The sequence below is a fragment of the Cupressus sempervirens genome, chromosome 9, assembly GCF_028749045.1.
Source record: "Cupressus sempervirens isolate cs-2001-9-10 chromosome 9, ASM2874904v1, whole genome shotgun sequence".
Lineage (NCBI taxonomy): Eukaryota > Viridiplantae > Streptophyta > Pinopsida > Cupressales > Cupressaceae > Cupressus > Cupressus sempervirens.
Window position 1 is genome coordinate 301,573,307 of NC_143126.1, and position 15,248 is coordinate 301,588,554.

Here is a 15,248-nt window from a genome sequence, read left to right on the forward strand (position 1 = left end):
AGACAATGGCTACCGAGCAAATACAAACAATGTGAAGTCCAACAATGTCTACTTAGCTTCTCAGTATCTATCGTGCTTCACAGTGTCTACCGAGTAGATAGTTTGTGTCATGAAGATTTAGTGCGAACCAAGCGATGAAAGATTCAGTATTTATCGAGTGAAGCAAGGTAAACTCAATGTACAGTATCTACTGGGTGACACTACATCTATCGAGTCACCAGTGGTTACTGAGTTCAAAACTACATCGAGTGATTAGTATGGACCAAGCCTTCACTTCTACCAAGTGCATGATGATGCTGAGTAATGTAGTGGACGTCAAGTATCAGAAAGTCACCAAGTCAGTTTAGTGAACTTGAGTTATTTACTATTGGGCTGACTTTGTAATGTATTTGTTTACTTGTATTTTGGTCAACCTTGTAATTTTGTAATTTTGAAAGGTATATATGTAAGATGTAGTTTAAGATATCAAGTATGTATATATGAATGAATGTATGATGCATGGAATGAGAAGGAATTGTGAAGTAATGTGAAGTGTGAAAGATCATCAGTAGCAGTTCAAGGTACACAACAAGGTCAATTCAGAGACTAAAAAGTTATATCCATCACATGAGGTGATCAGTGCATAAGGGATCTTATCAGCAATCAGTTGCAAGTAGATCCACTGCTTCATCCTAATAGGTGAATCAGATTTTCAAATCTTCTAACAACGTAGACTTAACAATCTTTGTACAAATCTCCTAACAGAGTGTATACTTCATTGTATGTTTGCAAATCCTCTAACAAGGTAAACCTAGCAGTCCTTTGTGCTCCTAACAGAGCAGATCACTAGAAGTGGTCAATGTAAGCCTTAACCAACCAACTTTATACTGCAGCATTGAAGTTTTGTGGGTATCATCCCCACCCCAGTTTTACTTTCTATTTGGAAGGTTTTTAGGTCACCAAATATTGTGTTCTCTTGTATAATGATTGTTTTATGTTTCAAAATTTATGCATGTAGTAGTATAGATGGATGTGTGGTAAATTAATGAAAAGTTTTAAGGTTATTGATTCACCCCTCCCCTCTCAGTAACCTATCATATCTTTAATATTTCCAACACCCACATCAGCAACTTAATCAAAAGTCAATTAGAAGTTCCTCCTATTTATTAGAGGAATAGTTAATGCTATATAGAGGCCTTGCGTGTGATGGTAGGAGGAGATATCAACCAATAAACGTGTAATGAAATCAATAAGATATAGCAAAATGACTCAAGCAATTGTCAAGAAAGGAAAAAGGTTATCAATCCACTATAGCTAAATTATTTGCCAATATAGTTTCAAGGATAGACATCACACACGTGCTATCAGACTTCAAGTGAAACATTATTAATAATATGGTTACTCAGTTGGACACAGTGCAAGCTAAGAATAAGCTTATAGATGTAGAGATAATGTTAGCTGAGTATGGTCCTCATTGTAGATAGAAGAAGAATGACTACAAATGTAAAATGGTAACCAACATAGAGAGAAAACAAATTTCTACTAAAGTCAAGCTAATATAAGGATGTAATGTCCAAATTTTATTCATTTCTCAAAGAATCCAAAGGCTCAAAGATAGGGTATGAAACAAGACCCCTTAACGATAAGTGGTATTTATTCAAATGCTTATGTTTCTAGTAGTCAATGAAAATATCCATATAATGCACAATTTGGAGGTTATCCATGTTATCCTTAGAATGTTATTTAGACCTCATGGCCAAATACTAAACCTCAATAGAATCCACCTCATAGGCAATGTCACCTCAAGGAAGTTGACCACAACCTCAAGGAAATTGGAAACTACCTTAGGGTAATTGGTAGTAAACCTCACAATGGATGGGAGGTCAAAATGGCCAAACCAATCCTTTCATTTCCTTCTCAACAACAAAAATAATAATATGTCTTGATGTTACCCCATACAACTAATACAAATTCCCCCAGTCCTACTAAATTACCTACCAACTTGTTCCTAGTCCTAAAATCAAGCCACAAAAATAACCTATCTATTCTATAAACCTTAACCAATATTATGGATATGCTTTAAGATAAGTGATATACACCTTAGGTTAGTGAAAATTTTTCCAACACCAACCCCTCTATTTATAATTTAAATGCCTACTAACAAATCAGAGTAATAAAGTCTACCTAATTGACATGTTCAACCAAGTTTGATAAAAGAAATAGAAACCCCAAAGCAAGTTGATGTAGTTCCTCAATTCCCACAAAAGTTACAAGGAGAAGTGACCAAACCAAAAGAAGACTCAACCTTTGATGTTGTAAACCAACTGAAGTATATATGTATCAAGATACCTATCTTCCAAGCTATTAAAAATGTCCCTCTCTATGTAAAAGCCATTAAAAAAGCATGTTTGAAGAAACTAGGTAGAAAGAACACAGATACACAAATGATGCATGTTCTTTTTCTATAGGCAGATATTATGCTTAGCAAAGTGACAATACCTAAATAATTTGATCCTACTAGTCACATAACATGAGTCATCATTAATGACATTCAAGATAAAAATACTTTAATAGACTGAGGAGCCTCAATTAATGTAATGATAAAGATATCATATAATATCTTCAAATCACTAATATCAAACCACATTGTCCCACAACTAGCAGATAGCTTCTTTTTTTGGTAAATAAAAAGTTGGTAGGACTATCTCCCATTATAATCATAGTCAAATAAGCATTTACATGAAAAAATTGTTCATATTGATACCAATTGATGCTACTATTGTCTACTACTACCAATATGTGGAAAAATGGGAATCTAATATACCAATATTATCCTATAAAAATAGAGACATAATTAGGACACTAAAGGGGATTTTACCTAATTGGCCAAAAAGAGACCATCCAAAAATCCCATCTAATGATATGCCTTTACGTTAGAACTTACACAATACCATAGTAACCAAACTAGAAATAGAAGCCACAATTCTCATAGAGGGGTTATGCAGACCTTCCTTTTTTCATGCCACAACTACTACACTTGATTCCTCTCTTTCTAGTCCTAAACAGACCCATGCTAGAGGATGGAGAACCTCTTCCACCATCTTCATCCACTTTGCATGTGCAACCCTTGTGATGACAAGACAATCTTTCTCGCAATTCCAGTGTGTAACTCTTAGAGTTGTCTCCTCCATGTCCCTCCTATCAAAAGCAAACCATGTTGGGTGATGCGACGCACTCCCCTGCCCACAGGTGGTTAATTATGTGGTGTTCCATGTTCACTAACAGTCATGGCTTTTGGTGCAATGACAAATGGGCCCCACAATTGGTATCAGAGCCTGGTTTTGGCTTGGTCATGGGTTCAAATCTCCCCGGTGCCTTCCCGACCCACGTAAGCACCTGGTATGTGCGTCGAGGGGGAGATTGTTGGGTGATGCGATGTGCTCCCCTGCCCACAGGTGGTTAATTATGTGGTGTTACATGTTCACTAACAATCATGGCTTTTGGTGCAACGGCAAATGGGCCCCACAAACCAGTCTTCCCTTGAGTTTGGCAAAATGAGAAATCTAGGTCAGCAAGGCTAACATCCTCATCATCTAGTACCCAAAATCCTTAGCCATCATAGTAAGTTCTAAACCATTCCAACATTGGGTGGGGGGGAAGGGGGTGTTAATGGTCACCATCATCTGCATGAAGGATAACATTTGTCAATGTCCTCTAGTTGCTTGACTAGCTTGTCAAGCTCATTTTGGTGATTTTAGAGACCTAAATTTGATTACACAAATTTGTAATATAATATAGTTTTCTTTTAAGGCATTATTAATTAAATGTTTAATATTTAATTAAGCTACATGTCATCTCATAGTTAGTCAATCTAATTAATTAATTCTAGTCCAATTAATAAGTCAACATGACAACCAATAGTTTGATTATTAATTAAATTTCCCTTCCTCTATTAAATCAAATAATTTCATGAAAACTAAATAATTTAATTTCCAAAATTAGGTAAGAGCCTACAACACAATGATAACTTGTGACCTTCTCATGTGGGAGGTCTTGGATTCGAGTTTGCTTAACACATAAGAATAATTAATTACAACTGATAACAATACCCAATATAGGTTTCAGTTGTTTACTGATCAAAAAATAAATAAATAAATTCAAAATCCTAACCCTAACCTAATCCTTAACTAAATCCTAACCCCTTATTCACAATCAACCCAACCCATTCACCCATACTAAGCCTAATTAATTAACTATTTAAACCTGGTTAATTAAGTGACCCACTTGTATTCTCCTAACATTCCCACTTGCATCCTAATCACCCCCTAATCCAAGCCTAATAAACCCCTGATCATTTTCACAACTTTAAGTATGAGGATTAAGAAATCCTAACCCAACCTACATCAACCCTCATGTCAAATCCTCCAACTCCCCAACCAAATGCATTTATTATCAACTTTAAATTCTCTTAGATCTCTTTTACACGCTCCATCCATCTATTACACCTTTTTCCCCTTTGCATCCCACAAAATGGTCACATTCCCTCCAAAACCCTGATTCCCCCTCAAGCTCTCTCATTGTGACACTTGTTACAAGGCTATGCATTGGAGAAAGCACAATCCATGTGCTTCCCTTTTATTGCATCTTGGCCACTCTTAGGGAATCCCTAATGTTGTATCTTGACCATCCATTCCCTCCTCAATTTGCCTATAAATTAAACCCTCCTCACTTTATTAATCATTGACAATTCATTGAATTGTTATTGTGTCATTTTGCCTCCAAATAATAGTCAAAGTATCACCATAATGCCAAATTTTCTCCACATCTTTATAGCTTGAAATTATTTATCTTCCATCTCTGAAGAAAAATCCACACATTGAATCATTCAACATCCTTGAGCATACATATCATCCCTTGTTAGATGAATCATATACACTTGGAGTCATTAAAGGGGTGTGTTCTTGCATTCTCTTTCACTTGTTTATCTTTATTTTTAGGTCTAATCTTATTTTTAGCTCAAGTCTCTTATTTTCAATGCTTTTATTTATCATAATATTCCTTTAAAAACTAACAAGGGTCATTTTCTCATCCTCTCCATTATTATATTTACAAAAAAATAATGAACTACTAACAATTTATGTTGTTCAAGTGTTTTGCAAGGTCTTTTAGATTTTTAGCAAGTTAGAAGGTCAAAGAAGAAGCTTGGGTGACAACATTCCTGCAGTCACTTTTTAGATAACAAAAAAATTATAAGAAGGATCAAGAGCACCATCGATGAGAGTGAGAGTACATATGATGCAATCACATTTCTGCATCTTGTTATTTCTTAACCCCAAAAAATTTGCTTTTCTTCTCTCTTTCCTCCAAGAAAAAAACACAGTCAGCTAGAATATTATTTGACCATGAAGGAATGTCTTTTGACTCTGTAGGATCATAATTGTAGGTACAACTTCTACTTGTTCTAGCTTTTTTTTTTGGGTTTTAAATCATTTTTATGCTCTGAATTTTTCCTGACAAGTGGTACGATCATGGGTATAGACATGCAAGATTGCTTCTTGTTTTCATTTTTTTGATAGTTTCGTTTAGGGTGTAGGTTCATAAGAACACTAGCATCTTACTTGTCTTGTCACTTTTTTAAGATCTAAAATAAGTTCATGCTTAACACTTGGTGCCTAGAAAGAACCATGCATGCATATAAAAACACCTAAAACTTCATTTTTTGGGTTTGAAATGAATAAAGGGTTAAAAATAGGACAATGCAAAGTTTCATACTTCAACTTTGGGCTTTAAAATAAATAAAACTCAATCTTTAATGCCCAAGGTTCACACAAATAATGAAATGAAATATTTAGATTTGGTCTAAAACACTCACTAGTCTTAAATGTTGAAGGAGTAAAAATCCCGTTGTTTCAAAAGCAAGTTTTACTTCTCAAAGGCAAGCACAAATTCATTTTCAAAGGAGAAAAGAACATGCCTATTAATTACAAATATTTGATGTCCAAGATAGAAAATGCATAGATTAATTAGATTTCAATTCGGTATGAACACTTCTAGGCACGTTTGAAGGAGTTCTTTCAACACTTACTTGTGCTCTTTCTATTTTAATCGTAGCTCCAATTAAATATGTGATGTAAAACAAGGTGTTTGTATGTATATCCTCTCTCTTCATCCTTCATGGAACTTGGATGATGAGAAAGGTCAAGCATGTTGGTTCAATTATGTTGGTTCAATTACAGAGAGGCTTGTCTAGTGGGAACACGCTTCCCCATTAGAGGATGACCTCAAACTACTGATTCCCCTATCATTATATAAATAAGATATTGAGTAAACTCCCCTATCATACCCTCAAGCTCAAGCAATTCATGTTGATGGTAGTATGAGGTAGGTGAATATCCCTATGATTTTGACATGGTCAACTAAGATCTTAAGTGAGTCACACACGTACAAACTAATTGGGAGGAATCCACAAATCTTACTACAAAGCAACTTAGTAGCCACCCCTTTTACCTTGGTATGCTATTAATAGTGTAAGAGAATATAAGGCTTCTTTGAATATACTCACCATTTGTGTTTCCCCTAGTTGTAGGCATATAAGGCTACTTTGGCTTGCTCTACAAGAGTCATTGACCCCACAAAAAGGGGGATTCTATTTGCCACAACCTTGAAGGCTCTATCACATGTAAATTTTGGCATTTATCTCCCAATCAACTCACCTCTTAGATTGAGAGGGACATAACACATGAGAATTAGGAAACATCAAGTTTGAGTTCCTCCTTGTGGACCTATGAATAGTATATTACAAACAAAAAACCATAAGGTAGGACGTACTTGAAGTGTATTTATTAACTTGACCTTGTGAAAACATTTGTCAAACATAAACCTTTTTAAAATTTGGTTACAAGGTCCTTTTTGCCAAAATAGATCCACTTCTCTTCTCCCTCAAAGTTGATTTGTCATTTGAGGCATTATTTTTTCACTTCGTCCCACGACATTGAATATCTCCAAATAAAAGCTAGGGTACACTTAGTGTAGTCACTGTTTAAATCCAAGAAGTTGGAAAGTAAATCAAAATGTGTCAAGATTATTATTGACCAAGCCTCATGTCAGATAAACCCTAGCCCAAGTTCAAGAAATTTAAGCTCAAACCCTCCATTACATATAGAGAGAAGTAATCCACAAATAAACTGTTGACCTTGAACAAGGGGTTATTGAAAACTATCTTGGCCAAAAAGTAAACATCCCCAAACATAAACTAGTGTGAGTGAGGAATCAAGGCACAAAAACATGGAGGTTAGACATGGTTTGAAATAAAGTTTTACTTCATTCACATCATACCAGTTTGAAGACTAGGTTCACCCTCTCTCTTTCATGTACTTGCACAATCACCACCACATTTTAGAGTCTATCCTTAGGATCATCATTCTTTTAGTCCATCCTCCTTAGCCTTTATGCTCTATTATCAAAGCAGAGCAATGCTGATGTTGGTTGATTAAGTGGAATTCAAAGGAACTATTTTGGCAAGTAAGTTGCAAATAAATCAATTCACATTTATTGGATATGTTATCCTAAAAGTATTTCCTTTCACATTTGTTAGAGCATTTAGACAACTGGTCTACTTGATCTTCTTATCCTTTAATGGGGTCAGAACCTTCTAACAAGGGTTCAAGGTCTTCTAACATGACTATTGTACTCAATGAGTTGTTCCTAACAAGGTCACATTCTTTCATAAGGAACTTATATATTAGTATATTATCTTGTGGGTACCATCCCCGCTGGGGTTCTCCCTCTTATCAAGGGTTTCCCTGGTCAACAAATCACCATGTTATGGCGTATGATTTCTTATTGTCACACATCATTGTTTTGATCATTGGAGATCAAATTTATAAGTTTGAATTTAATTATATTTGTTTACGAGTGATTCATTCCCCCCACCCTCCTTAATCACGTGTGGTATTTACTTCTTAACAAAGTCATGTTGATAGGGTGACAACTTAGAGTAGGAAAAAAACTACTAGAAAGTGATGTTGAAGGTCCTAAGAAATCAACTAGGGATAACATGAAGAAAAAAAGTGATTTCAGCCCCCAAAAATTGAAGATCTCAAGAAGGCATCTCAAAAAAAGAGTCGGATGGAGGAGGAGATTGTTGCTACTCTTAATAACCTTAGTTAATCATGTTTCTTTTATGTAAGTTGTGTTAGTAGTTTGCTATCTTTTTGCTATTTTTTGTTGTTGGTCTATTGTTCTTCTAGGTTCTTTTAATGCCTACTCTTTATCTCTAGTGTTGTAAAGGTTTTTGGGGCCCCTTAAAAACCTTTTTTTTTTCATTAATAGAAAACATGAAAAACCTTAAATAGATTACTTTAATCCTAAATCTAAGACATAAATAGAGAAGGAAATACAATGATCAACTACTTAATGAATATAAGTCTTCAAATTCAAAATTGGAGACTTTGGACTAGCATAAATGTCCCACCAAATATCAAAATGAATATGACAAATATAATTCACACCTATTAATTTTATTAATCATATGGAAATACATGACTAGAGGAGGAAAATAAGGCTTGGTAAAGAAATAAGGAGGAAGATCTTAAGCCATGTTTTGCATGATTAAGGGATGTCATCATCAAATAGTAGTCTAATAAACTCTTCACTTGGACTGATGTCCTTTTTGCTAAGAGGAATCACTACGACCAAAGGAATAGATCCCAACGAATTCCAAAATCAAAATTTGATGTTGTTGCCTCATGTGAGAAGGGATATATGAAGGATGAAAACTCAAAAATTTGAGCTAGCCATTTTTTGTGCAAGATATACTTGTTATGTATCATCTCACAATTTGATGGATCATCATAAATATATTTACTACAAAAAAAGACTATTGTTATCAAACAACTTGAAGATAATTATTCTAGGGAAAATGAAAAACATTTGTAAAGATTTTTTCAATAAATAAGCAGATATTTGTATTCATCTTTGATTTTTTTTTTGCAAGAAGGGCGACCCTTGTAAGTACTCCAACCCAATAAATTTTGATTCTTTAAAGAAGAATTTGGATCATTGGGATCTTCTGTGTAGTCTAGTTTGTCCTCTTTCTTTATGTCTATGCAAGGCTATGCTATTTCTCTTACTTCAAAGTTTATTGATTCTTGGTTGAAGGGAATGGTGATAGTGGGTAGCCTACAATTTTTGGTCTCTCCACAAATGACAGTTGAAGTAGTGGGCCTAAAGAAGGCTAGCATGAGGATTGTCAATAAAATCTTGAGTGATTTTTAAAGCTTTATTGATTTTTTTTTAGCATGGAGAGAAGCTCAAGAGGTTTCAAAAGGGTATGATCATTTGAGCACCCCCTTTCCTTATGCCATGGTTAGTTTTCATACCATACAATATTTTACTCTTGATTATATATATATATGTATGTATGTATGTATGTATGTATGTATGTGTGTGTGTGTGTATATATATATATATATATAAATACAGATATGTATATATACAAATATGTATGTATGTATGTATATATATATATATATATATATATATATATATATATATATATATATATATATATATATATATATATATATATATATATATATATATATATATATATATATATATATATATATATATATATATATATATATATATATATATATATATATATATATATACATACATACATACATATATATATATGTATATATATACATATATTTATGTATATATATACATGTATCTATATATATGTGTATATATATACATACATGTATATATATGTGTATATATACACACACACACACATATACATATACATATTTATATATACACATATATATACATATATATATATGTATATATATACACACACATATGTATATATATATATATATACATATGTGTATATATATGTATATATATATATATGTATATATATATATACACATATGTATATATATATATATACATATGTGTGTGTATATATATACATATATATATATACATACATATATACATATATATACATACATATATATATATACATACATATATATACATATATATATATATACATATATATATATACATATGTATATATATATATATATATGTATATATATATATATATGTATGTATATATATGTATATATGTATGTATATATATATATATGTATGTATATATATGTATATATGTATATATATGTATATACACACACACACACACACACACACACACATAAATATATATGTATACATATGTATATCGGTTCCATCTGGTAAAAAAAGATGAATGTGCCTTTTTTTTTCACATCTATAACAAAGCATCGAGAAAAGAAATTCCTTTATACTTCACTAGGGTTTGTATGAAACTATTAAAAGATGTTTTGGCCCTTGACCTACATAATTGACCGCATTTTGAAATATCCTTATCCTCCTTCATGCACAATATAGTATATTCATAATGTTCCAAGAAGTTTGCAGGAAGGTAGAACTCAAACATAAATCCCTATGCCATGAGCCTAAAGCCAAGAAGGTTAGCTATCTTACCCCTTAGGTTAATGAGCTACTTATGATAACCCCTAAAAAGGTGTAAAACCCATGTTGACCTTCCCCAATCTTCCAAAAAAACCCAAAAGGTCTCTTATTAATCACACTTATCATTTTTAAAGGCAACAAAGAGAATAAATGACAAAAAGTAAACAACCACAAACAAGAATTTGTGGGGTCTTACTTGAGGGGCTCAAAGTTCTACTTATTAGAAAGTAAAGTCTACCATAACTGGGGGGAGGGAAATGAATCAATTATATGCTTTAAATAGCTTTCCCTAACTTCAACAATTTTGAAACATGTAATCAAAAGATATAGTGACCATAAGATAACAACCATGCTATGTGACGTAAGATATGTTAACTAGGGAGACCCTTGATTAGAGGGAAAAGCCTAGTGGGAATAATGACCACAAGATAATATAGTGATATTGAAAGTTCATTGGGAAAGGGTGTGACCTTGTTAGAAGCCAAATGAATACAATCAATACATATGAGTCCCTTTTAGGAGACTTTGAATGTCCGTTAGAAGATTTCAACCCTGTCAGGAGTTGAAAGGAAGACAACCGAACCCACTGTCCAAATTTCTTTATAACAAGTACCAAGACAAATGAACCCACTGTCCAAATTGCCTCAAACAATTCTTCAGGATAATATATCCAATAGATGAATTGACCAAACAAAAAATTCTTTGCCAATATAGTTCCTTTGAAGTTCACACTTAATCCTCAACATCAAAAACTCTTATGTCCTTCATAAATTCACATTCAAGCTTGCATAACATAAAATCAATTGCTATGATCTCACTGATGATTACAACCAAGGAAACATCTTTCCTTTATACCAAGTCCTAATAACTAATTAAGTTTTCCTCGAGGCTTTCCCAATGCACAATAAATAATATAGGACCATCATAATATATTACAATCATGTTCCACACAGTACAATACATGTTACATAAATTACACACTCAATAAGCCTCCAAGGAATAATTTGCACATTATCCTTCAAAAGTCTTCACATAATGATCATCTGATTTCAACACATTAACCATAGCATCACAAACATGTCTTCAACCAGTATGGATAATCATGTTGAAAAAACTTTGACCTCTTTAAAAACCTACAAGCCAATTACCCATACTTTGATTCTCATGACCTCCTCTAAAAACTATCACCAAGAAACTTTGTATAACTCTTTCCAGTCTTTATAATTCTCATGACGTCAGCCACAACATTATAACATGTTCCTAAACTCTAATACATCTTTGCATAACTTAACTATCAATCCTCTAACTACCAAACAAATGTTCCTCTGCAACATTGATAGTTCTCATCAAAAGGATTATATGTTGACATCATTGACAAACCAAGTCATGAATGAAACACATAAGCACTCAATCATGCCCAAAAAAAATCATACAATCTCTCATAAGCATTCATGCCAATAATCTCCCTCTTTGGCTTTGATGGAAACATATGATGAAAAACATCAAAGTACCATGAATACCAAAATATACATGTCTTCCTCATCTTCCTTTATTCTCCCATTCATGTTGCTCATGAATTGAAACATACATCTCCCTTATAGACAAGTTGTAAAGAGTTTTTCATGTCGTATTCACCCCCATTGATCAACAATTCATAACTCTCCCTCATTAGTATCTCTCCCCCATGAGCTTTGAAAAGGTATTTTTTCATATATTTCTCTTCACCATTGACATCAATGGCAGAGGTTCCATTATGCCAACAATAATCATTTCCAAAATAATTGAAATTTTTTTTGCAACTTAAAAATTCATTTTGTGAACTCTACAAGTATCAAAAGACATTGTTTGAATACCTTCACCAAGACTTCTCAATGACTCAACTTAAACACAAATACTCCCCCATAAGAGAAACATCAGGCATCTATTCCAAATAAAAGATAATGCTTTGATACCAATTGTTAGAAACCAAAGTCCACCAATATAATTGAGGGCGGCCTCTGGGGGAGGGGAGGGAGGGTGAATCAATTATATTCTTTAAACAATGTTTCTTAACTTGAAAAGTATTGAAACATGTAATCAACAGATATATCAACCATAAGATAACAACCATGCAATGTGACACAAGATATGTTAACTAGGGAAGCCCTTGATCGGAGGGAAAACCCTCGTGGGAATGATGCCCACAAGATAATATACTAATATTGAATGTTCCTTGTGAAAGGGCATGACCCTATTAGGAGCCAAATTAATACAATCAATACATACGAGTCTCTATTAAGAGACTTTGAATCCTTTTTAAAATATTCCAACCTTGTTAGGAGTTGTGCTAACCTTGCAAGGAGTTGAAGGGAAGACAATTGAACCCACTATCAAAATTGCTTCAGAATAGGTCCCAAGACAAATGAACCCACTACCAAATTGCCTCAAACAATTCTCTAGGATAATATTTCCAATAGATTAATTGACCAAACAAAAAATTATTTTCCAATACAACTCCTTTGAAGTTCACACTTAATATCAACATCAAACACTTTTATGTCCTTGATAAATTCACATTGAAGCTCACATAACATAACATCAATGACATATGATCTCACTAATGATTACAACCAAGGAAACACCTTTCCTTTATACCAAGTCATTATAAATAATTGAGTTAGCCTTGAGGCTTTCCCAATGCACAATGAATAATATAGGACCACCATAAGATATTACAATTAGCATCCACACGATACAATACAAGTTACATCAATTTCAAAACTCAATCAACCACCAAGGAATAATTTGCACATTATCCTTCACAAGTATTCATAGAATGATCATCTAAATTTTCCATGTTAACCATAGCATCATGAACATGTATTCAACTAACATCCAATTCGCTGAACAAACTTTGACTCGTTTAAAAAGATACAAGCCAATTACCAATAATTTGTTTCCCGCGAACTTGAAAACTGTCACTAGAAAAATTTGCATAACTCTGTTTAGTCTTAATAATTCTTTCCATGACACTAACCACAACATCAAAATATGTTCCTAAATTTTAATATGACTCCACATAACATGATTGTCAATCCTCTAACTACTTAATACAAATCTTCCTCTGCAACTCTAACAATCTCATCAGAAGATTGATTAATGCATAGAGCAAAAGAACACACTCAAATATGTATATTCAACTATATTTATTGTCATGAAATTGATAGAATAGAGGCAAAATTATATTGAGACTCATATTCCACTGATCATTCTCATTCTCATATGTTTATGAGTCTCATATGTTTATGAATATAAAATATTTCCTCATAAACATATTTTATATTCAATTCTAGTTCCACCATTGATTTCTTTAGAATCAACAACCAATACCCAAACTGATGATTTTGAATACAAAATACCCTCAAATGCATAAATCGATATAATCTAAAATTTCTTTGCATGCATGTTTCAATGCTTTGAATTGACAACCCAAGTCATGATTAAAAATAAGAAATTTTCAATAGAAATATACTCTAAGTCTCTTAATACAAACTGATGCCATAAAATTCCAAACCATACAATATTATGGCAAGACTCCAAAACTGTATTAACATAAAATTTGGTAAGTTTTTCTTCTAGATGTAATGGGAAGACATCAAAGATGACCTTGTTAAAACGGTCCAAGAATTTTTTGGAGCTAGGAATTTGCTTAAAGAGATTAATGCCACCTTTCTGGTTTTAATTCCTAAGGTCTCAGGTGCATTCTTTTGATAATTTTAGGCCTATCAATCTCTGCAATTCTTTTTACAAGATCTTTTCAAAGGTTTTCACTGATAGAGTTATTAAATTACTGCCAAAGATTATTGCACCTCAACACTCAGGATTTTTCCTTGGTAGAAAAATCCTTGATTCCATCATTGTTGTGCATGAGATGATCCATTCCTTAGACGAAGGCAAAAATGAAAGCTTTCTACTTAAACTTGATCTTTCAAAGGCTTATGATAGGGTGAATTGGATGTTTCTGGATAAAGTGCTAGAAGCTTTTGGCTTTAATATTAAAACTAGAGAGATTAAAACTCAATTGATCTCCACCCCCTCTTTTGTAGTGATGGTTAATGAGACCCCCTTTGATTTCTTTAAACCTTTTATGGATCTTAGGTAAGGTGACCCTCTTTCACCGATCCTTTTTATCATTCTAGGAGAATGCTTGGGAAGATGAGCAAAGGGAAAATTGTGGGTTTAAAACCTTCTTCTGGTTCACTAATTTTCTCCCATCAACAATTCGTGGGTGACACCATTTTAGGGGGAAAGGCTTCAGTGAAGGAAGCCAAAAATGTGAAGATAATTCTCAACACTTATTCTAAAGCCACTGGTCAACTCATTAACTAAAGCAAGAGATTGGCCTTCTTTATTAACACCCTTGTGGACAAAAGGAAAATTGCTAGCATTTTGGGTTGTGACATTGGATCTCTTCCTTCTACTTATTTGGGGCTTCCTCTAGGGACTAAACCTCTTGACCTCTTTTAGAATAACCTCATTGATAGGATTAATAGAAAGTTGGCAGGCTGGAAAAGCATCACCCTAAGTCAGGCAGGGAAAGTGCTTCTGATCAAATCTACCATGCAGAATTTGCCAACATACGTTTTTAGTCTTTTCTTTATTCCTACAAAAATGGTTGATTCTTTGGAATCCATTTAGAGGAATTTCCTATGGGCTGGTGCTGAAGGAAATAAGAAGTACCCGTTGGTGGCTTG